This window comes from Solea senegalensis, linkage group LG1, assembly GCF_019176455.1.
Source record: "Solea senegalensis isolate Sse05_10M linkage group LG1, IFAPA_SoseM_1, whole genome shotgun sequence".
Lineage (NCBI taxonomy): Eukaryota > Metazoa > Chordata > Actinopteri > Pleuronectiformes > Soleidae > Solea > Solea senegalensis.
The window spans coordinates 16,903,446-16,931,151 of NC_058021.1; the positions used below are offsets into that span (position 1 = coordinate 16,903,446).

At 38.9% G+C, this 27,706-nt stretch overlaps 1 protein-coding gene across 4 annotated transcripts in view; it reads right to left on the minus strand.

The window, feature by feature from the left end:
- Positions 1-27,706, minus strand: part of pde1cb (phosphodiesterase 1C, calmodulin-dependent b) — a 91,147-nt gene that overhangs the window by 24,811 nt on the left and 38,630 nt on the right. The gene's annotated exons all lie outside the window — the stretch shown is intronic.

The window sequence follows — 27,706 nt, forward strand, 5'->3', positions numbered from 1 at the left end:
GTTTGAAGTCAGACAGAAGTAGCATTTAGCACCAGGAGACTTAACTTTAAATGGAGGTCTGTGGGGAAATGAGCCCACTTTTACTTGATTTATAACATGAATATCATATCTGACTCTTGCCTTTGCAGCAAAAAGACCCGGGTTTGCGACCCAGTCGGAACAAGGGCCTTTCTGCATGGAGTTTGCATGTTCTCCCTGTGTGTGTGGGGGTTTCTCCGGTTTCCTCCCAGTCCCGCAACATTTGGTAAATTGGACACTCTAAATTGACCGTAGGTGAGATTGGTCTCTATGTAGCCCTGTCTGTCCAGGGTGAACCCTGCCCTTCGCCCTATGTCAGCTGTGAATGGCACAGCTCCGATGAAGCAGAGGATGGATGGATATCTGATTGATATCTTACTACTGCTCATTGTTTACATTTCAAAATGCTTATAACCAACATGGATGTTTCTAATGTAGCAACTTCTGCAGATAAGTGTTGCACCATCTTGAGAGCACTTATTTTGTCACTATTGCTCTTGTCTTGTTGTCCTTATGGTTTAAAAAGGTCTTACAAAAGGTCTGTATTTCACCAGTTAACCAGCTGGCTTTACATAACGTTGTTTAATCACTGTTGTCCTTACAAGTAACCTTGAAAAAGATGTTACTTGAAATGCAGTATGTTTTCCTTGTGGTCCATTTAAGCTTAAATGGGAGTGATTGACATGGGAGTACTACTACCCCCTCAGCCTCTCTCATCACAAACAGTCTGACCTGTCAGCCACAGCTGTAATTAATAACATTAGTAATGGCTGCATGTGTCATCCGCTGATCTCGGGTATTATGCTGCATGCTGCATCACTAATGGGACGCTTAATTGGATTGAAGCCGTCATTAGGGTTAGTAGTTGTACCTGTACTTATCCTGCTATGACAAGTCAAAACATCTGCTGTTTGACACATCTGTTCAGACCTTTGATGTCTGGAGACTTGGCCTAGACTCATTTGTATGTGTGTTGTATCACATTTTAAAAAAGATTGCTTTGATTGCTCTGGCCACATCGTTTGACATTTTTGTTTTGTTCGGCTGGGTATCTGTTGACTCCAAGAGTCATTGCTTTAGACAGAAGTAAAATTGCAGATTAAACGTTTGCCTAAGCCGTCATTTTACAGCATTTTAATTGAAAATGATTCATTCTGATGTATGTTTATTTAGTTAAACTAAACAGGGAAAATGAAGTGCATTACTAGTGCAATGTCACTAAAAAAAAGTCAAACCCTATTTTCCTTGTGTTGCACTTTCCAAATAAAAAAAAAATCTTTAACCCTTTAGTGAATGACCACCCAAAATAGCAGCAAATAGAAAGGCTACTTAACATCAATTTGTGCACACTGTGACCTCTCGCAGTATACCACCTGCTGCTGTGCTAGAGGTCATGTGCTCCCTTTCACAGTGAATGCCCACAGAGGCCATGCTTGTTGTTGAATTATTAAGCAGAAAGGTGGGAGAGTGGAAGGTTTCAGATGCTTTCATTGATTCCTTTCCTTGACATTGGTTGCAGTTCCACGACGAGAAGGATCCTACATGTTTCATTAAAGATGATTGAGGAAAAATGCTATAACCAGATCACACAATTTTTATACACTCCATGTACACTTCAATTTCAATGATGAAAGAACCCCCCAAAAAAAAAAAACTAACATTCCTCTATCTGGCTGCGAGGTTCCAATGCTAACCTCTGACATACTGTCTGTTGTGCAATAATATCAGACTGGAAATGCTGAAAGCAGTCTGGGCATTTCTTCCAATTCTTTTGGTAAGGGGCCACACGATCAGAATTTCCATATTCATACAGAAAAGTTTGATGAGATGATTAACATCTAGAAGTAGTTTGCAGTGAATCTGTGAGGCTGTAAATTACTGCATAAAACCATGGAAACAAAAATGTATTTTACAGGAGGAAACACATTTTTATAATCCATCCCATATAAGGATAATTTTCAAGGTTATCTAATGGTTGTCAAGAAAAGACAACCTTGTGGTGGGAAAGGTTCAGGGGATATTCAAAGTCAGTGAGATTCTGCCTTTGGGGACCATGAATGTCTCTACAAATGATCAAGACAACACTGTCATTTTGCTGGAAGGAAAGTCATGGAATCACAGGGCTCAGTACAATTTCATTTCCTGGGGACCATGAAGACGATGTCTGACACTTGTTGACAAATCTGACTCTGACTGACGTTGTTATATCCTTGTAAAAATTAGCAGAAGTCTCTTCAACTCTTCATCTACGACACCAGCTGCTTCACGTGCTGATGTCTCCCCCCCACTCAATAGCTTGGCTATTTTAAGAGTTAAAAGGAAGTGAGTGGATGAATTCGAAGCTGAGACTTTAGAATCACTGTGCATGTGATTTGGTTGGCACTAATAATGGTTATTAAGAACAGCTGTGCTCTTCCTCCTTCCACAAAGCTACATGTCAGACTATAATTCACCATACAATGTTGATTTTTTTCTCTCTTCTTCTTCTGTTGGTCATTTGCTTTGATGCCACGTCTTGTGGCGCAGTCGTCCTGCTATGCTGCACTTATTTGACAGACCACATTAAATGAAGCTGAGGCTAATTTTCTGTAGAAAAGCTACAATAGACCAAACTCAATGCCCAATCAATACATTTTGTTCGGACAAAAGATAATTTACAAGATGAGGAGCATCCAGGAGGGCTTTATAGTCGCATGAATGTGGTGAGATTAAGGATGACAGTTCTGTGTGTGTGTGTGTGTGTGTGTGTGTAAAAAGAAGGATTCTCTTTATTTTCCAAAACCATCTTTTCCAATGCTGTACATTTTTGAACCATTTGAGCAGAATAACAAAAGGAAAGAGCTGTGAGTATTTGTCATATAAACCTGTGTTTCTGACAACCAAAAACAAATGTGGCTCATTTCACCTGCCGTCATTAGCATGGGAGGCAACACGCTGCGTTAATGGTGTGGGTCAGATCCAGAGTAACTCCTGGGCACAGAGCCAACAGAGGAATTCAGTTTAAGCCGGAGATAAAGCAGCAACAGCCACGTAATTTGCTATGGCTGAACACTTGCTATGGCAGTGAGGCACTGAAGTAATTTTCTCCTTTCCTTTCATTATCTTCTCCTCAGCCTGGACTCCAGACACAGTGTATAACACAGTTTTATCTCACACCGAAAACCAACGTTTATAAGACATCACATGAGGATTTCTCCTCTCAGTGTTCTCTCTCCTGCCAAACACATTGGGTTAACAATTTGATTTTCTGATTCACATCGATCTTCATTTGAAAGAACCATTATCAATTCATAAAATCCTGACACTTAGATCGGTCTTTTAATATGTGCCACTTCCTGTCACTGAAAGTGACACACCACAATAGCTGTTGCAGCTGTTTGGTGCAGAACTAGAAATACTAAATATGTGACAGAACAAAACTTAAGCTCAACGATATTACCTTTTTGGACTAATACTTCCACATGCTTTTGCGTGTCGTGATTGTTCACTCAAGATGAGAGTTTAGTTTGTTTGTGTCCTCTGTTGTAACCACAAAATGTCATAACAGGCCAAACTGCACTCTCAGCACTCTCTGCTGAACTACTTTGTAATTATTTCAAAGGTTCTGATGTGCTTACGGGCTGTATATTTTGTACTTGAACATGTTTTTAAGGTTACATTTTACTTTGCTGTAGACCTCCACTGCATGGTTTTATTAATGGGCATTAATGTAACAACATTGAGGTCAATTTTTAATATTTATATTGATGCACCAGGTTAGAGAGATCCAAATTCGTACAATTTGCAGAATTACTTCTGTAAAAATGTCTTTCATAACCTGCTGGAATTGGTAGGGAAACGATTATTATATGGTCATCATTTTCAATATTAATCAAGTATTTGTTTAGTTACATTTTTTGAAACAAATTATTTGAGACTTTTTTTCAGAAACCAAAATAAATCTGATTTCATATATTGCTAGAAAACTGCAGGAGCATTACTCACAACTAAATCAGATGGAAGAGGCAAAGAGTTATTTTCCCTTGGCTGTACACAGTGATATAAACATAAATAAATGTAAATTCTGGTACCAAAACATGAACACAAACAACATATATTATTGATTATATACAGAAAATCCTGCTGTGAAAGAAAATGCTGCTCAGCTACTACCCGTTAAAAGTGTTAATACATATACAATACATAAGCTGACGGCACTTGTATTGAAGACTGACTCTACTGTAGCAAGAAAGTTATTGCTTTAAACACAAATGATTGAAACAAACATACACTGTCATATATAATGTAAATACCACAGCCACTGTTTTTAAACAAAATCACTTGCTGAGTAAACTAGGTCGTTTTATTTTTGTATCACACACCCCACGTTAAACAAAGACAGAGAGTTCATTGGAGCAGCAGAGGAGACGGCTTGTTGCCCTGAGCAGCCCCATGTGATCTTTGACGTGTGCGTCCATGTCTTACTATGTGGTGTCTGCTCTTTGACAGGCTCAATATTTCACTGACAGCTTGGGTCGGCCATCCAAGCTTCACCTGAAGGAATATAATTGTTTTGAATGCTGTAAAGCACTGTTTCCCAATGCTGGACCCAGGGTCCCTGCATGTTTTACATGTTTTCCTGCTCCAACAAACCTGATTCAAATTGCCAGCTCATCATTAAGCTCTGCAAAAGCCTGATAACGAACCATTCAATTGAATCAGGTGTGTTGGAGCAGGGGAAACATTTAAAACTTGCAGGGCAGTGGGTCCCCAGTTCCAGGATTAACAAACACTGCTGTCATTTGGTATTTGAGTTGTCACACTGTGAGAAATAAAGGGGCTGTGGCTTTGGGTTTAAACTGCAGCAATATGTACTCTGTTTTTGTTTATTTGGACCATATTGACATTTAATTTACAGGATTGTTAGATATTTTTGCTGAGTAGCATACTTACATGTTGGACTGTGAAAGGAATAATGGAGTATAATGTGTAGGATAATGCAATGTAAAGATATTTTCACCTCATAAATGGGGCTTTATATCATTAATTTTATTTATATATTATTACAGACTGTACGTGAATATACGTGTAACATAGCAAGTTATGCCGGGACACTGCCTCGAAAGTGAAATCTGCTCGTGAAGATAAAATCTGCTCGCTCGACTTTTGACAGTTTGGGGGTGGAGACCAAAGAGGAGGCGCATAGAGCGTTTTCTGAACATTCAAGTCGAGTCGTAGAAATTACAAACTGCATGTTTAAATGAATTGTTTATCATTTACATGTAGACACAACACTGTCAAATTCCATCACCCACACACTTAACCCGCCACTGGGTTAAGCGTGTTGGTGATGGAACATGGAAAAAAAAAACTTGACCCTCCAGCTGTCTGTCTCTATAGCTGAAGATGAAAGATTTATTTGTTTTTGCCTCATAGGGGTTAGCAGAGAGCACAGGGAGGAGATTAGAGTTGGAATTCAGACTGAAAGTGTTTTCCTCCTCTATTCTTATTGCACCCAGTTGTTTGGCCTCGACTGACCTGCTCACAGAGAAGAATCGGGGGAAAGAAATGGAAGAACTAAAATGGTCTGGTGCCAGAGTAGAGCTGCCCTGCAGTGTATCGTACCCGACCTCTTGAAAACTGTTGCGACAGCCCAAAGTGAACATGAAAAAATGGAAAATTTAAACAGAAAAAAAGTCAACGTAGCTACAGCTGTCCCCCACCTCGGAAAATTGCTTTGTCACTCTGGGAAAAATGGGGAAAACTCTCTGCAGAGCCATCAGACAAAAAATGAAAAAATAAATAAATAAAATGTATCCCAGCCTGACTTATCTCATCACACCAACAACTCTGCTTTGAGGAGCTGCAGCAACAGTCAGAGGCTATTTTCCACACAGCAGAAAGAATAGGAGGGGAAATGGGGCTGGTTGAGCAGAGAGGAAATGAGAGCACTGCCAGGGTGCAAAAATTGGTCGCCGTCTGTGTTCCAATGACATTTTAGCCTGGATGATGTGTAATCAATGTCCTGGGGTCAATGTAATCACCCAGAGAGATTAGCATGCTTTCAGGGAATATACACACACAGGTTTTTTGGCTGATAAGCAGAACAAGGCCTGTAGAAACACGATGACTCAGTTAAGCCGTGCTGCCACATGTTCTGCGGTCTCCATCGTGATTTGTGACTGCAGCAGACTTGTCAATAAAACATATGAGTCAGGGGACATCTACATTCTGACAAGACAGATAGCAGCGAGGCATGAGGTATGGTTTCATCCCCAGCTGAAGTCATCATGAAGAGTAACAACTCATGTTTAGCCCAAGGCTGTTCTCTATTATGTTGCATTTTCCAGTTGTTCTATACACGAAATCCATTAGCTTTCTTTGCATCGAATACATCCCTCAAACTGAAAATCAATAGTCTTACTTGCAAAATGACACAAACAATTCACTTATTTATCACAATCATTGCAGATTATCGCCCCTGCGTGGTTGACTCATAAGGTCAGTTCTAATGATCGATTAATTTATCATTAACATCACCTGGCCCCAGATAAGCGGCACAAAATAGATACATTAACGGAGTAACCAAGTCAAGCATAATTAATTGTTTTTAGGTCAGAGGAATTAAACAAAAGAGTTTCATTAATTTCAACTTTGCAACACAGTGGAGAGAAACCTTGAGCCTAATGAAATCTAAGGATCACATTTTGGAGAGTAGTGCACATGCAGATTATTATTATTATTTATTTTTTTTTCTTCAGTCATTGTCTGACCATGAAGACATTGACACATCACTGCAGAACAACTCTACGTATACTGTTTGTGGTAGATACTTCCCACACTGTCAAATGTTTTACAGAAAACTAAGAAATTCACAATGACTACTGATAGCAAACAAGATCTGCAGAGACTCAAGTAAATGTACTGCATATAGCTAAATAACGGTCAATGCTAAAAGATACAGATCAAGTATTTCAACGGGTAAAATGGGCTGAGGAGGCTAATATGTCACACCCAAATTAAATCAAGTCATTTTGACACAAAAATATCCCCTCAGCTACAAGGTAGGAGCCCAGATCACTTTTTGGCAACTGGAATACTGCATGTTACTCTTTGCTCCAGGCCTTTACAGGTATTTCAGCAGATAAAATGGATCGAGAGGGCTATAATGTATACAATATATTCCCCCCCCAAAAAAAGTAGGTGATTCTGAAGCAAACATTTCCCCTCAGCCAAAAGGTAGGAGCCCGGATCACTTTTTGTGACAACCTTGTGGTGGGAAAGGTTCAGGGGATATTCAAAGTCAGTGAGATTCTGCCTTTGGGGACCATGAATGTCTCTACAAATGATCAAGACAACACTGTCATTTTGCTGGAAGGAAAGTCATGGAATCACAGGGCTCAGTACAATTTAATTTCCTGGGGACCATGAAGACGATGTCTGACACTTGTTGACAAATCTGAGTCTGACTGACGTTGTTATATCCTTGTAAAAATTAGCAGAATTACAGGTCGTTCAACTGGTGAAAATTATTTTAATTACAGTAGCATGTGCATGCTTAGACATACACACCAAAGACGTGTCTTTGCTATTACCATAGTCAGAATATATATTTGCACATTATGACGGTTTAATCCAGAGAAAAGCATTGCTGCAGGGTATGAAGACATACTTAGATAGACATAGATATAATTAAATGGTGTTAAATTAATTAAAACCAAGTAAACAAATATAGTAACATGAAACATAATATCAAGTAAAGAAAAGCAACACTATAAATACAGAGAGTAGTCAGAGAAGGATATTTATGAGATATTTATGCCTAGGCCACCTTTATATCTTGTAATGTTAATATATATAGTGTTCCATATCTGCTCATATGATGATGGTGGTGTGAAGGAGTGCAGCGGCTTCTCTAGCTATAGTATAAGTAACTATAAGTAAATTATAAGGCTGAACTTAAGTTTTTCTTATTGGATTTCACTCATTTTTATTATATTATTTTACTTACAAGTATAGGACATCAAGACCAGGGTACCAATATCTCGTTCCTCATGTTCCTTACATGTTCCTTACATGTTGAATGACAAAATAAAGCTCCTTGATCCTCCTTGACCCTCCTTGACGCTTGATATAATTTCTCAGTGTCCTGGTCCACCACCAAAGTTAAATATAATTCAAATCCATCCTTCACTTTTGCAATTATGCTGCTCAGAAACATGGTCAAAAATAGAATCTCCTTGGTGAGGTCACAAGAATTAAATGCATTGTCAAACATGCATGAGATCCATCTCTGTCGGACAGCGACCAAGCTGTTCTACCTGTGCTGTGTTACGGGAAGAAAGTGTGCTCCATGTTTACAGTGTATGTAAATACACATGCTAATGTGACACCCACACTGAGCATTGGTAGCCATTCAGCTTTGGGTGGGAACAGCTACAGCAGGTCGATTATTGCTGTAGATGTTCTCATTGAAATTACAAACATTACTTCAATGCAAGTGAGCAGTCTCTACACGAGCCAACATTGGTAACACCCTCAAAAGTTCCGATATCTGTTCTAAACAAAGCATTCAAAGCCTTCCACGTGGGAAGTTGCGAATGACAGATGTGACAAGAATGGCAGGGGACAGAAGAAACCTTAAAAAGGATCAGTGGTTGGCTGAATGTAGCCCACTCATGTCAGCTCCAATCAAATCCACAAATGCACCATCAATATGGCTATGAGCACAACAAATGTATCCATTATTTTCCATTTTAATTCTAGATACTGTACATTACTTGTTAGGTAACTACATTTTAGAAATGACACCAAACCAGCACTTTATATTAAGATTAAGCACAAAATTAAAAGTGCTGTTTAGATATGGGTTAGGGGTTAGGGTTAGACAAGTTCAAATGAGGATCTGAATTTGGGAGGGAAAGTGATTTAAGTGACATTTACTGGGATTTTTACGCACAACCATCTCTAAAGTTCACAGAGAATGGTCCAAATAAGAGAAAATATCCAATGAGAATTGGTTTTGTGGCCCTAAATGCCATGTTAAAGGTCATAAGAAAGTGGCCACACTGGTTTTGAGGCAACCGTGTCTTAAATAACGTAAAAGACAATCTCTGAATGCCTGAACACACCAGACATATCATTAATCATTACGTGATTATGTCAAAATGTGCACACACACGTTACATATATAACTTTGGAGTTAACACTAAAACTGGCCAACGTTACTCACAGAGCATACACACAAATGTACTAATCATGAGCTATAACACAGCTGTGTAGCATGACATACAACAGAGACAGCGTGTCAGTATTACTGACTTTATCCCTTAACCTCAACCTTTCATGTGCCGTACAGCTGTCTTCAGTCATCGGCTCCATAAAAGGCAGTGAAAGTTTTTGACAGCTTTGCGTGCAGTTGTGCAGCATTGAACTTTGGGCCAGGGTATTTGTGTAGAAAAAAAAATGCAGATTGTTAAAGGTACAGAAGGGCATCCCATCTCCAATTCAGATGATGTAAATCCACCTTTGATCTGATGAAATAGATGTCTGGTGCTTTGGACAGAGTCATCTTTTAGGGATTATTTTTTACCTCTGTGAGTGTTAATACTTCACATATATTAGTTTAGAAAGGAGAGTAGCTATGGCACTGCATATAAAAACAGTGTGTTCTCATTAATACTGTGGTTAAAAAAAAAAGAAAGAGTAAAATACAATTTCCATGATATTCTGGATCCAAATTGTTCAGACTTCAGACACAGCTGTCATTGCACTATGGAGAACAATCTTATTTTATTTTATTTTATTAGTTTTTATCATGCTGTTATTTGTTTTATGTCTTTTAATCTATTTCATTTGTTTTTATAGGTATTTTATTGCCTTGTATGAGCTGTTATGTCTTTTTTTCATTGTCTTTTATTTATCATTTTGTACAATACTTAGGTCCACTGCTGTCGTTTTTAAAGTGCTTTGCAAATAAAGTTGGATTGGATTGCACTGGAGAATACATGACACTGACCCATTAATGACATACTTTAGTGGCACCTTTAACAGTAGATGTGGCAGGACTAAAAAAATGGTATGGAACTGTCGCTTGGATTTCTATATTTTTTTTTAGACAGAACAAATCTAAAAATGACTAAACATCCATCCTAATATTTAAAATAACAATGATAAGAATGATATCACCACTGCAATGATGTAGCTCGCTAAAGGAAAGGGGAACAACATACAACTAGGTGGCAAATGGTGAATAAATGTTTATTTTAAGAGAAAGGCATGTGAATTAATAATGACAACCTACCACAGGTGAGTAAAAAATAATTAGAAACAAAAAAAGCACTCTCATCTTTCACTTTACTAAATACTATCTACAACGCCTAATGTAACTAAACATAAAATAAATCCTTCATGGGTGTTAAGTGGACAAATAAGTAATTTAAGGGGCCCTTCACTGTCCATTAAATATTAATTATAAACAAAAGCTCCACACAATCGTCATCAGTCATGCACAAATCAGAGGGGTGCAAAATGCTGCACCAGTGAAGCCAGAAATCAAAGTGACCAATCACAAGAAAGGCTTGTAATGATTCAATTTAAACACAAAAAACACTGGATGGAACAAGCAACTTAAACTGCATCTCAAATATGGAAGTTGGTATTCTGCTTCATCTTCAATGTTAAATAGAGGCTAATAAACTTAATACGAATGTGTGTTTTTTTAAGAGCAGGTATGCATGTATTTGTGTCCCCAACACATTTTTTTTGTTTTTTATTCCAAACTACATTTGGTTTAATCCTCGTAAGAAAATTGGGAGTTCAGATAAGTCATTTGTTCATCAGGCAAACACAAAAAAACTAAGACAGCTGCTTAACAGAAGTCAGAATGATAGCGGGATGACAGTTGCGTCACAGTGACGCCAGGCTGTCTGTACACCTGTGTACCTTGTGTGCATGAGTGTGGGCGTTCTGATCTGCATTTTAACAGCATGATCTAATCCCCACGTGACAGAGTTACGCAGCTACAGCAGGGATTGGGAACACCCTCTGGAGCAAATAAGTGCATGGCCTGCAGCCAGAAGGAAACTCAGAGAGCTGACTAATCAATCAGAGTGGCATCCAACTGGCAGAAGTGAGGGAACACACTTAAAAGCAGGGGTATTCAAAAATATCCTGTGTGACAAATAACTGTGTTTAAGTTCACTACTGCAATAGTAGAAATGATTGTGTCTCACTTGTGGATTTGTAATTTGAAAATTACATTTACAGTGAAATAATGTTGTAGTACATGCTGTCTCAAAGAATATACTGTAATATATGCAACGTGAAAGATGTTTACTTTACCAAGTAGGGATGGCACAATACCACTTTTCCATATCACAGACTTGAGTGTCTACCAATACCAATATCAGTCCAATACAGTTTTAAACTATAAAGCTGTTAAGGACACATTTGTGCTAATCATTGTAACCTGTTTCAAGAAAGACACAATTATCCAACTGTGTAACATAAAGAAGAAATAAACAGCCAATAACATGACTCAGCTTAAATGATCAGACTAATAACGAAAGATGCCACATGTAACCCTTCAACTACAATGAACAATATCCATATTTAATTAAAGAGAGATTTGGCCGAAGATTAGAAATTTCTTTAACAATTAGTGAATTTTAAAATAACTTCTATCTCAGTAAATTCTAGTCAGGTGACACTACCTGTACTGTACTGGGCTGTTGCATTTTAATACACTTTACACTTTTTTCTATCAAGCATGCACCTATTTTTTTCTTTAATGTGCACAAATACAATCACTGTGAATGATGGCATGACATATTAAAATGTAGACATGGCCAATTAATACCATCTCTCCGTCTCACATCATTAATTAGCAGAGGAGGAAAAAGAAATGGCAAGTGAGAGGGAGGAGGTCAAACAGAAAGAAATGCACTAATGGTGAAAACTGGAGCTTAGTGGAACGGAGACATCAATGCAGGATCACATAATTAGGGATTTAATGGGCTTGCTAATGACTGGACTCTTGTGTGACTTTTGTTTCAGGCTTGAAATGACAGCAGGGAGAATGGTTGGAGACATTATGGATAAAGGAACGAGCGTTTACGGAACTGACAAATAAAAATGAAACGAAAATACTGTTTTACATCACAGAATGCAGCCACAGACAGACACAGATTACAGCTGCTTTTCTCTGGATTAAAGCGTCATAATGTGCAAATATATATTCTGACTATGGTAATAGCAAAGACATGTCTTTGGTGTGTATGTCTAAGCATGCATATGCTACTGTAATTAAAATCATTTTCACCAATTGAAATACCTGTAACAGGCTAGCGCAAATAGTAACGTGCAGTATTCCAGTTGCCAAAAAGTGATCCGGGCTCCTACCTTTTGGCTGAGGGGAAATGTTTGCTTCAGAATCACCTACTTTTTTGGGGGGGAATATATTGTATACATTATAGCCCTCTCGATCCATTTTATCAGCTGAAATACCTGTAAAGGCCTGGTGCAAAGAGTAATATGCAGTATTCCAGTTGCCAAAAAGGGATCTGGGCTCCTACCTTGCAGCTGAGGGGATATTTTTCTGTCAAAATGACTTGATTTAATTTGGGTGAGAAATATTAGCCTCCTCAGCCCATTTTACCCGTTGAAATACTTGATCTGTATCTTTTAGCATAGACCGTTATTGAGCTATATGCAGTACATTTACTTGAGTCTCTGCAGTAAAGCAACACACAGCTCATATTTGAATAAATAGATGGAAATACTGCCACAGCACTCAGCTAAAGTGGCTGTGTTTGTCTTTGTTATACTTGATATGCAAAAGCAGCAGAGTGAAGCAGCTTCATCAAACACTTAACACACCACGGCACAACCTACTTGGGTCTGTTAAAATGCATGCAGGACAGATAACTGTTTGTAATTTCATAAATTCTAGTTTGTAACTGAAGTCCAGTGGCCTGAGACGTAACAAGCCATCTGCAATAATTGACCTCAGTAAAACCCATATACTGTATGTACATATATAATATATGAACATTTGCATATGCCGCTCTCTCATACATCAACAGTTTGATATTCTATTGTCCTTGTACCATATGTGTCACAGTACACGCTCCAAATCAACTCGCGTTACGTTGCTGTGTCAAGGTCACTGAAATAATTCAGTGAGTGATTTCTGTATAGTGAAGGTATAAAAGTCAGGAATTAAACCAAACACCGTAAAACAAAATAAACAACATCTGCATCTTTAATCTCACACAAATCATCTCACAGATCTTTCTACAGTGGCCAAATCTGCATCACTGGCCGTCCTTTCAAACATGCTCTCAACTATTACATGGGTCAGTGCTGGAAAATAATCCTTAACGCGCGGTGTTGCATGAGTTATGAGTAATCGCTGAGATTAAAGTATGCATTCCATTGGCAGCACAGGTCCAGAAAAAAATATTTATGGGCACAGAGTAAAAGCCTTTGCTGTCAGATCAAATATGTGTGAGGTGATTTAATGATGGTGTTGTCAACAGGCACTGCTGCAGGGTATAAAGTATTTTAGGTTTCAGTATGTCATGTATTTTAGAGTGCAACAGAATATTAGTGAGACATAACTGACCATTTGCTAAATGCATGTTAAGGTTTCCTAAAATGTAAAACAGAGTTTCTCGACACAAGAACCAAACACTATTTCTATTATTAAGAAATCAATCTCTTCTGCACAGTGTTTAACGAGATTTGTGTGAAAATGAACACCCTGAGATTTGTCTTTTCCAATAAGAAACTGACAGCCAATTAAATTCAGTGTGATTTAGAAAATGGAAGCTAAAACTTACAGATGCTTAAAGAAAGAGCAAGATCCTCTTTGGATTCTCTTTGCATGTATCCATCCGACATCACTCTATGAGACTCTAGTGTTTTGAGTTTTTAAATCACATAACACGTTAACAAGCCAAAAAAGGCTGGAATAATCATATGCTCATATATTATATTATCAACATTATCAACATACCACAAAATAAGAATGATCATTAAAAGTAAGTATTTTGTTATCCTACTCCACTGTTTTCATCTGCCCATTCAGTGTTCACTGCATCTCTGGTCTATAACAAGGTCATGGATTGACAGTAATTCATATCTACAACCATCTAATGAGGTAAAACCACATTTTCCAAGGTCATTAAATTCCCATGTCTGATGAGTCACACGGAATATTTCACAGCTAATTAATGGCAACGAAACAGCTCTGCAGATACAGATACATCATACTCCCATTCTACAAATAGATGCAATTATGCTGTGCAACACTAAAAACTTATTAATGACTTAAGCATAGCAAGGTTGACCGAGAAAACCCTTGTTTCACAATTAGAAGTTATTTTAATTCTGTATCTTCTTCTTTTAGCTTCTCCTTTTAGGGGTTAACAGATCATCTGCCTCCGTCTTGTCCTCTCCCTCTCAAACCATACATCAGAGCAGGTGTCACTACCATCTTGTAGACCTTCCCCTTCACTTTTGCTATCCTTCTGTCACACATCAGCCCTGACACTCGTCTCCACCCACTCCACCCTCTCTTCTTCACCCCTCTTGTGCACTATACTCCATTGCTTTGAATGGTCGCCCTATACCAACCTATCAACTGTACCTCTGCTCCTTGCATCTTCACCGCCGTACCACTCGTCTCACTGTCAGTCACACACAGGTACATTATTCTGTCTTGCTCTGACAGGATACCTTCAGTCCTCTTCTCGCCAGTCTCTCTTCACTACAGATTACAATATAATCTGCACTCTAACAATACTCTTCCTGATGTAACCTCCCATTTATCCAAACTTTGGGCCGGCACAAGGAGTACAATGGATATGGCTGGGGTCAATTTAGAGTGTCCAATTAACAATGAGCAGTGGGGATTGGGTGCCTTGCTCAGGGGTACCCCAGACCTGGCAGGCACTCTGACTTAAATTCTGACCATCCAACAATAATTCCTTTTTAATGTATCATACTTAATAAGCAGAATACAAACTCAGAGCCAACCTGAGACCAGTTATTAAAAGGTTAAATTGGATTTGTGACTGCACACAATACAAAGAATCCCTAAAGAAAGGAAAATAAAACCAATATATCATTGTGTAAATTGTGGAGCCTACTTCTCTGAACCTTGCAAATATTAGAACAAAGATAACAATTACTCCTGGCTGATGAAATCAAAAGAGGATGAATGAGTGCATGAGTGTGCTGCAGCAGTAATCAAGGCCAAAGACGGGAGGTGTATAAAGAAGGATCTTTTCAAAAGAATCACAAAGGGCTTGTGGATAAGTAACAGGAACTCAATTCATCACGGCCGCATGTTTCCATTATCTCAGAGAAAAAATTGAACACATTTTTGTATGATATAGGTTTCCTGTGTGATGGAGGATCGTCTTTATTGTCCTCCTCCCACTACTATTTGAGATTTGTGGGTTATAACGCTGCTGCATTTCTTTTCAAGGTCTTTCTTTTGGAAAGGGAGGCTATTGTTGATGTCATTCCCTCACAAGCTGCTCATTAAAGCCTTTGGGTGTTTTTCACCTCTTTGAGCACATGGCAGTCTTTCTCCTTTATCTCAGAGTGACCAACCCTTAATTCACATTAGTTTCTCCTCTGACCAGTTAGTTTAAGCTCTCACTCACTGCGGCTGTTTCTTGGTTACTACATCACTGAAACCTTTCCCTCCGGTTTTGTATCCTCTTTCAACTCAAGAGACTAGATTATAAATCTATGAATGGGACTATGATTTGCTCCCAAGCCAATTGTTTAAAAGTATTTTTCCTGTTTACCAGTAATTTATTGATGCCAATGTTTGAGCTTAATTTATTTTGGCTGTAAATTCAGTATAGTGTGATTGAAATAGAACTGTCATGGACCATGTTGGGAGCTGGGTATTATAAAGTCAAATCTAAAGGTCAGTTTCTAAGACTGGTGGTACAAGCTTGTTTATGGGTCACACGACCGACATCAAGGTCACTGACTGGTTGCTGATAATTTTTTTGTCTGTGCACCAGGCGTTATTAACTGTCTTGGTGCTCTGAAGAACCAAGCTTCATTTTATCCGATGAGAGGACTGTGGGAGAGAGAGCGAGAGAGAGCGAGAGAGTCGTTGTTGTGGCAGAGCCATTTTGTTTGCTGTCATTAATTAATGTTCTGCATCTCTCCCTTCTGATCTTTGACAACTGACAACAGCCACGTGTACGTCTGAATAACAAAAAAGCCTATTATTTGAACTTGTTCCTGCAGTTCTATACCACCATTTATAGCATCACAATGTTGTTTTTTTAAACAAGATTGAAAGCAGGAATTTAAGCAACAAATCAGTTTAATAACAATCTGCATTGTTCAACTTAACAACTCTCGAGACAGGTATCAGCCTCAGAAGTTAAATACCCGTTTTTTCCCACCAGTTAGTCCGAACTGAAGAAGTCCAGTCACCTACAGCTAACCACAGAAGAAGACTATGACCTGGATGACTGAGAACCTACACAGACACAATTAATGCAGGAATATTCGCACATGCTGGCCCTTTAAATGGGCATGTCGAAAAACATAAAAACCCTGAGGAATACAGATGTGAAGGTCATCGACAGACAAGCACAACAAAACAGACATAACCTTAAACTATGATTACTGTAAAGGTAACGACATCCCGGAAGCAAATAAATGGCAGAGGTGAGTGTAGACGGTCTAACACACACACAGATACACAAAATGTGCTTTCTGGTACATTATATCTTTGACTGAGTCAGAAGAAAATAACAGAGAGTGCATATTGCTCTGGGAGTCTTGTCATTTCAGATTATTAGAGCAGTAATCCAGACAGCTGTGTTACTGTAACAACGGGAGTAGGTATGAAAAAAAAAACAACAGAAAGCAAAGTTTTATCCTGCACAGTGTGTCCTATCCTCTAAAGCTGAATTACCTCCACATTGTTATTATTATGCAGCAGATATGTAAAAAAAAACAAAAAAAAAACACACACACGGAGGAAAAAAATATTGCAACAACACAAAGAGGAAGAGACAAAGGAAGACAGGGAGGGGACACTGTGGCAGTGTTGTCCTTGTCCTTGTCCTTTTTCGCACACAAACATGAACACACAAGCACACAGATAAATCAATGAAAGCTCAAAAACGTTGTAGTGAGTGAGGTCATTGCTGGCGTGTCCTTCAACCCCTGGACAAACAAGGACACCAGAGTGCACTTTATTTGGCAATGAGCCACTTCACGAAAGAGACAGAGACAGAGAGACAGAGAGAGCCTACAAGCATCCATTACTGTAAATCTGGTTAATCATACAAACTTTCAATGGGCATGCTGAGCTCTCTCTTAGTGTTTGGCATTATTATGTGCACAGCTTAAAATTTCCCATACTGAGAATACGACACGGTACATTATGTTTTGCTCTAACCCTCGTGCCTCAGACAGTCCACTCTTGACTCTTGAGAGAAATATACATGTGACATTTACTTTCCTTCCCCTCTCCCAAGGAAGGAGAGTACAAATTAAGTCATAAATAATGGAGTTGCGGAAATTCAAACATCGATTTATTTATTTTTTGTTAACTTTCCTATTATCACAATTTAAGCACACAGACTTAGTAACATTATATTTCCGTGCCATTTCCTTGTTTGCCAAGCAAATGGTCTAATATTGTAATAATATTATAAACTGGAATCCAATGTATTGACTCTCTAGTAAAACATGCGTCTCTGTAAAAATCTCCAAATGTCTCCAAACCAAAATGATCACTCAGTGGCTAAATTAGGTGTGATTATGTTCCGCAGGAGGAGACAACAGGGTGGAGATGAGTGACATGTCTTTGATGCTACATTTAAAGGCCTCATATGTCGTTGTCGAACAGGGGAAACAGAAAGTCTCAGTTCGACTTTGTTCCACTTCAATGAGAGGCACTGTGTACTATACTGAAGTGTAACCGCTGTCACTCTCCACAGAAAGTACCGTCATTCCCCTGAAAGACACCTTTATGAAGATAAAAACGCTTCACATGAAGAAAAACACTACATTCATGAATTCAACTGTTCTACTAGCTAATCCTAATTACTCCTATGAGGTACAACCAGATAATTAATGTTCACACGTACACATGTTTTAATACACTGAATTACATATTTAATGTGAATATGAAATATGACATGTTATATTTTAATGAATGGAGTAGAGTGGAAGAGAAATCAAGGGAGAATTGAGATTGAGCTCAGGAAGCTCAACATGTCTGAATTTGTTCTGAAGAAATTGATGATCTATTTTTAAACTGTAATCTGTTTACAGTTACTGTGTCTAAATGTTGTAATACCTCCTTACAGCTATATTTTGATAAGAAAATATCAGGTGTTAGAGTACTAAGTAGTGTTTTGGTAGATTGTTTACAGTTTGAGCTTTTCTGCTGCTCTAAAACTAGATAAATGTTTCCTCTACTATACAAATATACACACATATTTCCTTTTTCTTTTCATTTGTGGCATGGTTTTAAAGGTTGCATTAAAAGCAAAATCTCGATATGCACATGCATTATTCATACTTTTGTATCAGAGCTGCTTGCGTGATGATTTGCAAAAAAAAGGTGTGATTATTTTTTGACAGACATTGTGATTGCAATGACTCATAATTTTTACATCTTGGAAAAAAGAAATCATGAAAAAAGAGTCACATTTTGTCACATTCAACATTTTTCTCATCTTAAGAGCAAGATTTTTGAATTCCTGTAGCGCCGCATAATTTCAAGCAGTTAAAAACCTGATGAAATGTTAATTCTCATGGATGGAATAAACCTTTCTCCGACTTTCTGACTCGGCTGTGTTGTTAGTGTTTTGCGACTTCATATTTAATGTGACCAATAGAACGGAATATGAATGACGTAGTGATGAAATGACTAAAGCATACCATGCAGTCTACATCAGTGTGACTGTGACAGTGACCTTCTGTACTCACAGCTAATGTGTGGAAAGGATGTTTAGTCCAACATGTCCAAAAATTGCATTAGAGTAAATGGAGACAGAAAACAGACACCTGACTGTGTCACTGCTGTGATTCCAAGCATTCCAGCCAGACCAACATCAAAGCAAACACTGGTACGTTTATTCACACACTCGCACATTTATAAAGACACTATTCATGCTCTATCACACATATGTGCACACACGTCCAAACAGCAGGCATGATGGATGTTTGCAAATAGCACATTCACACAGCGAAACGTGTTTAATAATCTGACAAAAGAGAAATAAGTAGAAGAATTCCTCGTGTTTTACTTTGTTTTACTGTTTGTTTAACTGCTATCAAGCCAACAAAAACTTCAGTTCTTACGTTAAAATTAGTGTTTTGACTTCACTGACATACAGCTGTAGGAAAAACTCTTCAGTCACCACAATTCATTCATATTTACCAATATATAAGCATTAAAATAATGTGCAGATGAGGCCACACCTGTTAAGGATTGAATTCAGGTGTTTCAATGAGGCTCCTTATCTCCAATAAAGGACAATCTTAACGCTTCAGCATACCAAGACATTTTGGACAATGCTATGCTTCCAGCTTTGTGGCAACAGTTTGAGGAAGACCCTTTTCTATTCCAATTGTGCCCCAGTGCACAAAGCAAGGACTATAAAGACATAGTAAACACATAGAACTTGACTGGCCCCGCACAGAGCCCTGAACCCCATCGAGCACCTTTGCGATGAAGTGGAACAGAGATTGTGAGCCAGGCCTTCTCGTCCAACATCAGTGTCTGACCTCATAAATGCTCTCAAGAAGGAATGGACACAAATTCACCATAGAAACACCACTTTTGAGGGAAGTCTTCCAAGAAGTGTGGAAGCTGTTATAGCTGCAAAAGGGGAGCCAACTCCAAATTAAAGTACTGTATTTGAATACGTCATTTTCACTGGGTCATGATAAACATTGATTTGATTTGCCGGAGCTGTCACATTGTCGTGTAAGTGATTGAGAGGCTCGACTGACTGAGAAGTTTTCAAATTATTCTCCATCCTTCTCCCTCACAGAGCTCTAAGTCCACTTTTTAGCATTTGTGAAAACCAGGCATTAGATGGAGTTAGCCTCAGATGAGGGGGTTTAGTTACACTTCAGAGTTCAGATAAATGAGCTCCTTGTTTTGTTCTCTCTTATTTGCAAGTCTTCTGCTTTCTTTGTCATTTCTGTGTCTCTTTTTGTCTTTCTTAGCTGGACCTTAACAGCAAATCACAGCAATCCCTCTTATCAATGGAAGGCAACAGCATTTCAAAATGCTGAATCGGCCACAAAGCCATCGGTAGGGGTTTTTTGTTGGTGCCGATAAGGGCCAATAATTGGGGTGGTGTGTGCCATGCTTTACTTTTCCATAGTAAAGCATGTGGATGTGCTGCATTCGTGTATGTCAGTTTGAGAAACACTTTTCCCTTGTTTAGATGAGGCTCTGCCCCGAGACCTTGATTTAACTTGTTCCAACTTCTACTTTTGGAAAATAGGTAAATACTCAGCTCTGGGTTTTCATTTTCTTTATAGCGTATAGTTCAGAACATAAATGTTTGCCTGGTTCCAACTCATGCATTAATTCGACTTTTATCCATTTTGGCTTCAGCAAGAAAAGCCCATTTTTCAGATGCAGCCTTTCACAGTGGTTATGACAGAGGCTGTGGGCCACAGAGTGGGTCTGAATACAGTGTATGTGAGGTCTCTGACTCCCACTAGAGCTGAAATGACTTGGTTAGCTGGAGATAAATGAGGTGAGGTGATAGATAGTTGAATGGAAAGAAAAACACAAACAAACATGCAGACACACACACACACACACACAGGGAGAGTGAGAGAGAGATACCCGCCAGGCATCACACCAACACTCAGTACACCCATTCAGCATACAAAACACTTGAGGATTTTTCACATTCTCATACAGTGTGATCAAATAGTTTCTCTCTTTCTTAAAAAAAAAAAAAAGATGCTGTCAGATTGTTGCCGTCTCTCCATCTACCTGAGATGAAAGTGTCTGGAGAAACAGCCACCAGGGACCAGGGTAGAGGCGGGGTGGAGATAGGAGTTGTTGGAGGAAGGATGGATATAAACCAACAGATTAAGGAGACAATCTGCACCATAAATCTGCAATATTATCTGGTGTAGGCAGCAGGATGGGGAAGCCTGATGAGCTGGGCCTGCACCAAAGAAGCCCCATCTCTGCTGTAGCCTTTAACTTACGATAAAAGCCTATCAATTTACTTTGAAATCAATCTTTTAAATAGCAATACACTTAGCAAAATAATGTAATTCTGAGGCAGGCGGGGAATCAGTGTAGAAGCCCTTTTGATGCAGCATGGAACTGCAGCACCTCTGCATACAGTACCATTATTTCACTTTAAGGTAGAGAAAGGAAAAATAAATCAATCTGAAAGTGATTTGCCTCGTTGTGTGCAGCCTTTTTAAGTTGTTGTTCAGCCTGAATGGAAAAAATCCATTCCAAACAGCTTCATATTCAGTCTTCAGTCTGCTTCATATTCACATCATACTGTGCATCTTGCATTTCTTCCATGAATGTGTACCGGTTGCACAGACAGAAAGGGGGAGGGGGGTCTATCCACACCTGCACGGTTTATAAAACGGTATAACATGGTGTGAATCGTGCTAATTGAGGCAATTACCTCACAAGAGAAAAGGAGCATCTAAACTGAGGGAAAATGAGGGAGGGGGTGTTTGAACCAAGCAATTACCTCTTTAAAAAGGATGGATGAGATGAGGTGAAGAAATGGTGACCTCAGATGGGGGTTGACATGGCATGCTTGGCTTGGCAATGGCAACACGGTAGCCAGAGGGCACCTTGTTCTTCTCTAATCATTCTTAGCATCTTTCCAAGAGATGTTTCCATACTTTTTGTCATTCATCCACTCTTTGAGCCAGTCCCAGCTGACATTGGGCCAGAGGTGGGGTACATTCAGGATAGGTCCCTAGCCTGTTGTAGGGCCATCACACATGACATCATTGTTATCTGCGATGTTGTGTTCATCTGAAGAGTAATGGAGGAAGCGTGTTGCGGTGTTACGACCGTGCATTTACACTCGGAAACTGGAGGAAAATCTAAAATGTACATTACAAACTACCATTTACACCTCCAATCAATTTAGTTAACCTCCAGTTTACCTTAAACCAATCTAAATGCCTTTGGACTGGAGGTAGGAAGCTCAGAACCCATGCAAACACCACAATAACTTGCAAAAACTAAACAGAAGAGCCTTAGATTAACATGAGATTCAAACAAGTCACCTTCTTGATGTGAGGCGATGATGCTAACCACAATACCAAATCCTTCCACTTATGTCCTCTAAAGCCAATCAAACATCTTTATTACTAAAATTATAATATATATATATATATATATATATTTATATATATATATATATATATATATATATATATATATATATATATGTACATATATATATATACATATATATATATACACTGCCTGGACAAAAAAAGTCACCACCTGGATTTAACTAAGCAAATAGGTAAGGGGTTGCTGCAGTTGGTCAGGTCTAGGTTCAGCAACATTATGTGCCCAAATAATGAGGTCAGCTGACTACCTGAATATAATGAATGATCAGATTATTCCATCAATGCATTTTTTTCTTCCCTCATGACATGGGCATATTCTAAGATGACAATGCCAGGATTCATCAGGCTCAACTTGTGAAAGAGTGGTTCAGGGAGCATGAGACATCATTTTCACACATGGATTGGCCACCACAGAGTCCAGACCTTAACCCCATTGAGAATCTTTGGGATGTGTTGGGGAAGGCTTTGCTCAGTGGCCCGACTCTCCCATCATAAATACAAGATCTTGGTGAAAAATGAATGCAACACTGAACACGGAAAAACATCTCGTGACATTACAGTAGCTTATGGAAACAATGCCACAGTGAATGAGTGCTGTAATCAAAGCTAAAGGCGGTCCAACGAGTATGTGACCCTTTTTTTTTGTAGGTGGCAACTTTTTTTTGGGCCAGGCAGTGTATGTACACATATGTGTACACGTATGTACACACATATATATATATATATATATGTATATATATATATATATATACATATATATATATATATATACATATACATATGAATCTCCATGGGCTCAGCAGATCTTTTAAAGATGGTCAGAAAAACATCACATCTTGTACAAGTTATTTGAAGGCAGCAAAGATTCAAAAGGAAGGAATTAAACGGCCAAATATCTTTAGTGTATCTGTACTGAAAACTAAGAGTTTTCAAAAGAGCAGCAGTCTTAAGATACTGCATGTATTAAAAACGTTACCACAGTGTTTATGTTGCACACTAAATACATGGTGGTACACACAAGGAACCAAACATGACCACATGGGCTAATGTTGTTTTTATGATGGACGTTCTGGATGGCTCTCTTTTGATGTATAGGTGTACAAATGACAGGTACTTTATGGCATTTGTATAGTATGTATTGGCAATATTCTGTTTTCATGCCTGTTCAAATGCCAATTTACTGTCAAACAGGAGTGACCTACATTATAAACCAGTGCCAATGTCATGTCTCCGATGTTGAAGACAGTCTCAGTGGTCAGCACCTGTGGGTTATTTTTTTCATTTCAATTATACACCACGAGGAATCAAACACAAACATCATACATGACTAATCACCTCACCTATCCTGCAGGTGAGATGATTCTCTCAGCTGCTCTGAGCCTGAAATCAGCAACAGGTGCCTCTGTTTACTGTCGTCACAGCTCTATACTGACCATGTTCAAGCATGTACTGAATGTAGTTTACTGTTTGAATACAGTGAGGAGATTTAAATTAGTTTAATTCTTTACTTTAGTGCATAAAGGGCCACACGGTGGTGTAGTGGTTAGCACTCTCGCCTTGCAGCGAGAAGACCCGGGTTCGAGCCCCGGTTGGAACAAGGGCCTTTCTGCATGGAGTTTGCATGTTCTCCCCGTGTGTGCCTGGGTTCTCTCCGGGTTCTCCGGCTTCCTCCCACAGTCCAAAAACATGCAGTGTGGGGATTAGGTAAATTGGACACTCTAAATTGACCGTAGGAGTGAGTGTGAGAGTGAATGGTTGTTTGTCTCTAGTTGTGTGTGGCCCTGCGATGGACTGGCGAACTGTCCAGGGTGTACCCCGCCTATCGCCCGATGTAGCTGAGATTGACACAGCACCCCCCGCGACCCTCTGGTGGAGGATAAAGCGGTTAGATGATGACTGACTGACTTTAGTGCATAAAGTTGGCTTCCCACAAACAGACACTTGTTTTAATCGTTTAGTTGACAGGGTTGAATTGAAGACAAGGCTTGTAGTATTTATTTTATCTTAACTTTATCTAAGCGTTTAGACAAGCGTTTTTGGAGGAAATCTGTGTGCATACGGTGACGCAAAAGTTGTGCTGTGATACACTATCACACAACACCACCATGTATGAGCGCATGTGCAGAATCTTCCTTCCTCCCAGCGAAAAGTAAAATATGGCAACCGCCGGGAAAAAGAATTTCGTCTGGTCAGATGAAGAATTTGAACTACTACTCCAGATTACACTGTACGTTTATTCGAGCTGCCAGAGTAGTTGAAGGTCCGTCCCATGGAAATAATCCGACATGTTTGTTTAGAGTTTTGCATCTTGGCAGCATAAACGGAGACGCTACGGCGGAGCGTTTTCAAGTTTTCCACTCTGGAGGGTAGTTTCAGATTTTTGCGTTTTTAAGCCCCAAAAACGCCGTCACCGTCTACGAAAGGCACTTCCAATAAAATATTTTGTCTGGTTTTTTTTGTCGCAAGCATCCTCGTGTGAACGGGGCCTGAGATACAACTTATTTTATCACGCACATCGACATTTTTTCACATACATATTTTTAATTTACAAAATTGTTTACTCTAAAGTTGAAAAATCTCAATATATCTAATGGACGGGCGGCCGAGAGAAAAAACTGGCGGATCAATAAGACCAAATTACGTCAAAGAGCAATGGAGAGTGAATCGATTGCGGCGCACACAAGGCAACAAAGCTTCAACCCCATTTAAGAGATGAAAAAAAGCTGCGGGTCGATTTGTATGGACTGATGGGGGTTTACTGTGTCATTTATTAAAGCTTGTGTGATCTGACTTTCCTCATTCTCTTTACTCTTTGAATGGAAAAGCCCATTAATTCACATCTTGTGCACAGAATTTGTGCTTGTCATTGATGGAAGCAATGATGCAAAGACAGTGTCACATAGGTGCAACACGGCAAATGTTTGGCAGGATATACGCGGTATGCTTTAGCATCTGTCCGGTATGCATCATCATATATGTACACATGTATATACTATATGTATATATAAAACATATTATAACTAAGCACAGTTACTGCTTACAATAATTTGTCTAATTTGCTTTAGGAGTTTAGATTATATTTGCTCATGTAACACTTAATAATCTCATGATTAATAATCCAAAATAAATTGTCCAATGAGGTGGCAAATATCCCTGGACAACATGCACACAGAGAGAGAGAGGGAGAGAGAAAGAGAGAGAAAGAGAGAGAGGGGGTAATGACATCTAATTGGTTGTTCTTGTAAGGCAACCAATGCCTGGAAGATTTGCTCCCTGATTACTGACATTAACCAAAGAGTTCAATTTTCCCCAGTGACTCTGCTGATGTTATCTGTCCTCCTCTCCTCTCCACTGCTCTTGCTCTTTTTACCCTCTGTCAGTATGCGGATCTTCTTCATTCACTGTTCCCTCTGTAGTATGCGGATCCAAATGTTATACTTAGAGTTAACTTACTGCCCTGCTACAACTACATGGCCCAGATCTTTGCAGAGGCAAGTTAAAGTATGTAAAAACATTTGAAAATATTTGGTTTTCTGCATTAATTTTGTAATAAAATAATATCTGGTCTTCACAAGACACAAGTATAAACAAAGTGCTTTAACCATTAACACACACAAACTTGACTCTGACTAGAGGTCATCAGTCCACAGCATCTCTACTGGGTTTAGGTCTGACCTGTAACAGTGTTCATAAGGTGGATTTTCTTTGTCTGAAGACTTGTACTTTGATTTTCCGAGTCACTTTCACAATGCATTATCTCCGCTGAGCTTCAGCTGGCAAACAGCCACACTCACATTATCCCTCATGTCATATTGACAAACTTTTACTAAGTGACTCTGAGCTGCCTGGGCCAAAACCCTCCAAAGCAGCAAAGACATCTGGCTTCATGAAAATCAAATCAAATCCAACATAATTGTATTTGTACAACAGCAACTGGCCATATACATTAGCCCTCAAGGCACTTTACATAACAAGGCAAGAGACCTTGCAAGAGATGAGAAACTCAACATTTCACACAATGAACGAGGAGAGAACAGTGGAGAGAAAAAACTCAAAGATGTCAACATCAACTGCCTCGGCCATTTGGAGTGAAATGAGAATCAGAGAAGATAAAGAGGGAGCTGAGGTCAAGACAGAAGAGAGACAGATGTATAACAGTTGTATTAACCATGCACCATTAGCTGGTTAAGTGTTAATTAACCATCTGAAATGATTCAGCCAGCATGTTGATGTTTAGCCCCATATGGCTCATATTCAGGCTGACACTCACCCATGTTTGCACCCACTTACAGAGTGGCCAGTAGCCACAGGAATAGACTTCTATTTATTTGTAATAAGTTTAAGTAGCAAAAACACAGTTTAGAAAGAAACATTTTTCAAGGTTTTAAATGATCCATTCTGTAGTTTGTTATTATATTCTTGAGGTCATTAGTCCAAGGCCTCCCAACAAATGAACTACAGACTCACTCACTCTCACTCCAAAACATAACTATAATTTTTGTATTTTTCTATTGAAAAAAATTCAAGTAGTACCACGTACTGTAGACAAAATAAAAAAAATACACAGGATATGACCTCAATGCCCCCAGTGGTAGGTAGTGTTCTCTAAATTACTGAGAATTATGTTTTGCAGATGCTTTCAGTGGCAGAAAAAGAATCCTGCATTCGACTTGGTGTGTGCATCATCAAATGCCAAGTTATTATTAAAGTGATTTTTTTTTTCACAAGAAGACGAGAAAGAAGAATATTTAATAACTTAAATGTGAGAAATATGAATTCAGTACTGCAACAAATGATTGTGCAGATTTAAAAAGAATATGAGCTGAACTGAAACCCTTGGATTCAACCTGTGTACTGTACTTCTTGAGATTTGCTTTCACAAAGATTGAATTGAATTGCTCTCAACCTTAATAAATACAGACAAACTGACGAGTGCAATAACGGAACTTAACATCATCAAAAAGCAACACCGCCACTGCTCATAGATCTAAGTATTTCTTGCACAAACACAAAGACACTGAATGTCTGAATGTGTTGTAGAATGTGGACTGGGCAGCCTGAGTCACTGATCAGCCTCTGAAAACATGTATCCCTGCACTGCTTCCAGGGCTGCAATGTGAACAAACACAGCAGCTCTGGGAGAGTGAACAGAGACACAAAATCTCACATAAACACACACCCACTCATACACACACACACACATACACACTCACAGCATTGGCAACTGGGCTGACTACATAAGGCCATTTAAGGCTGGATTGGACTAATGCCTGGATCAGATGGCAAAACACTTAAAGCGAAAGGCTGGGCTACAAGGTGTGACCAGTGCAAC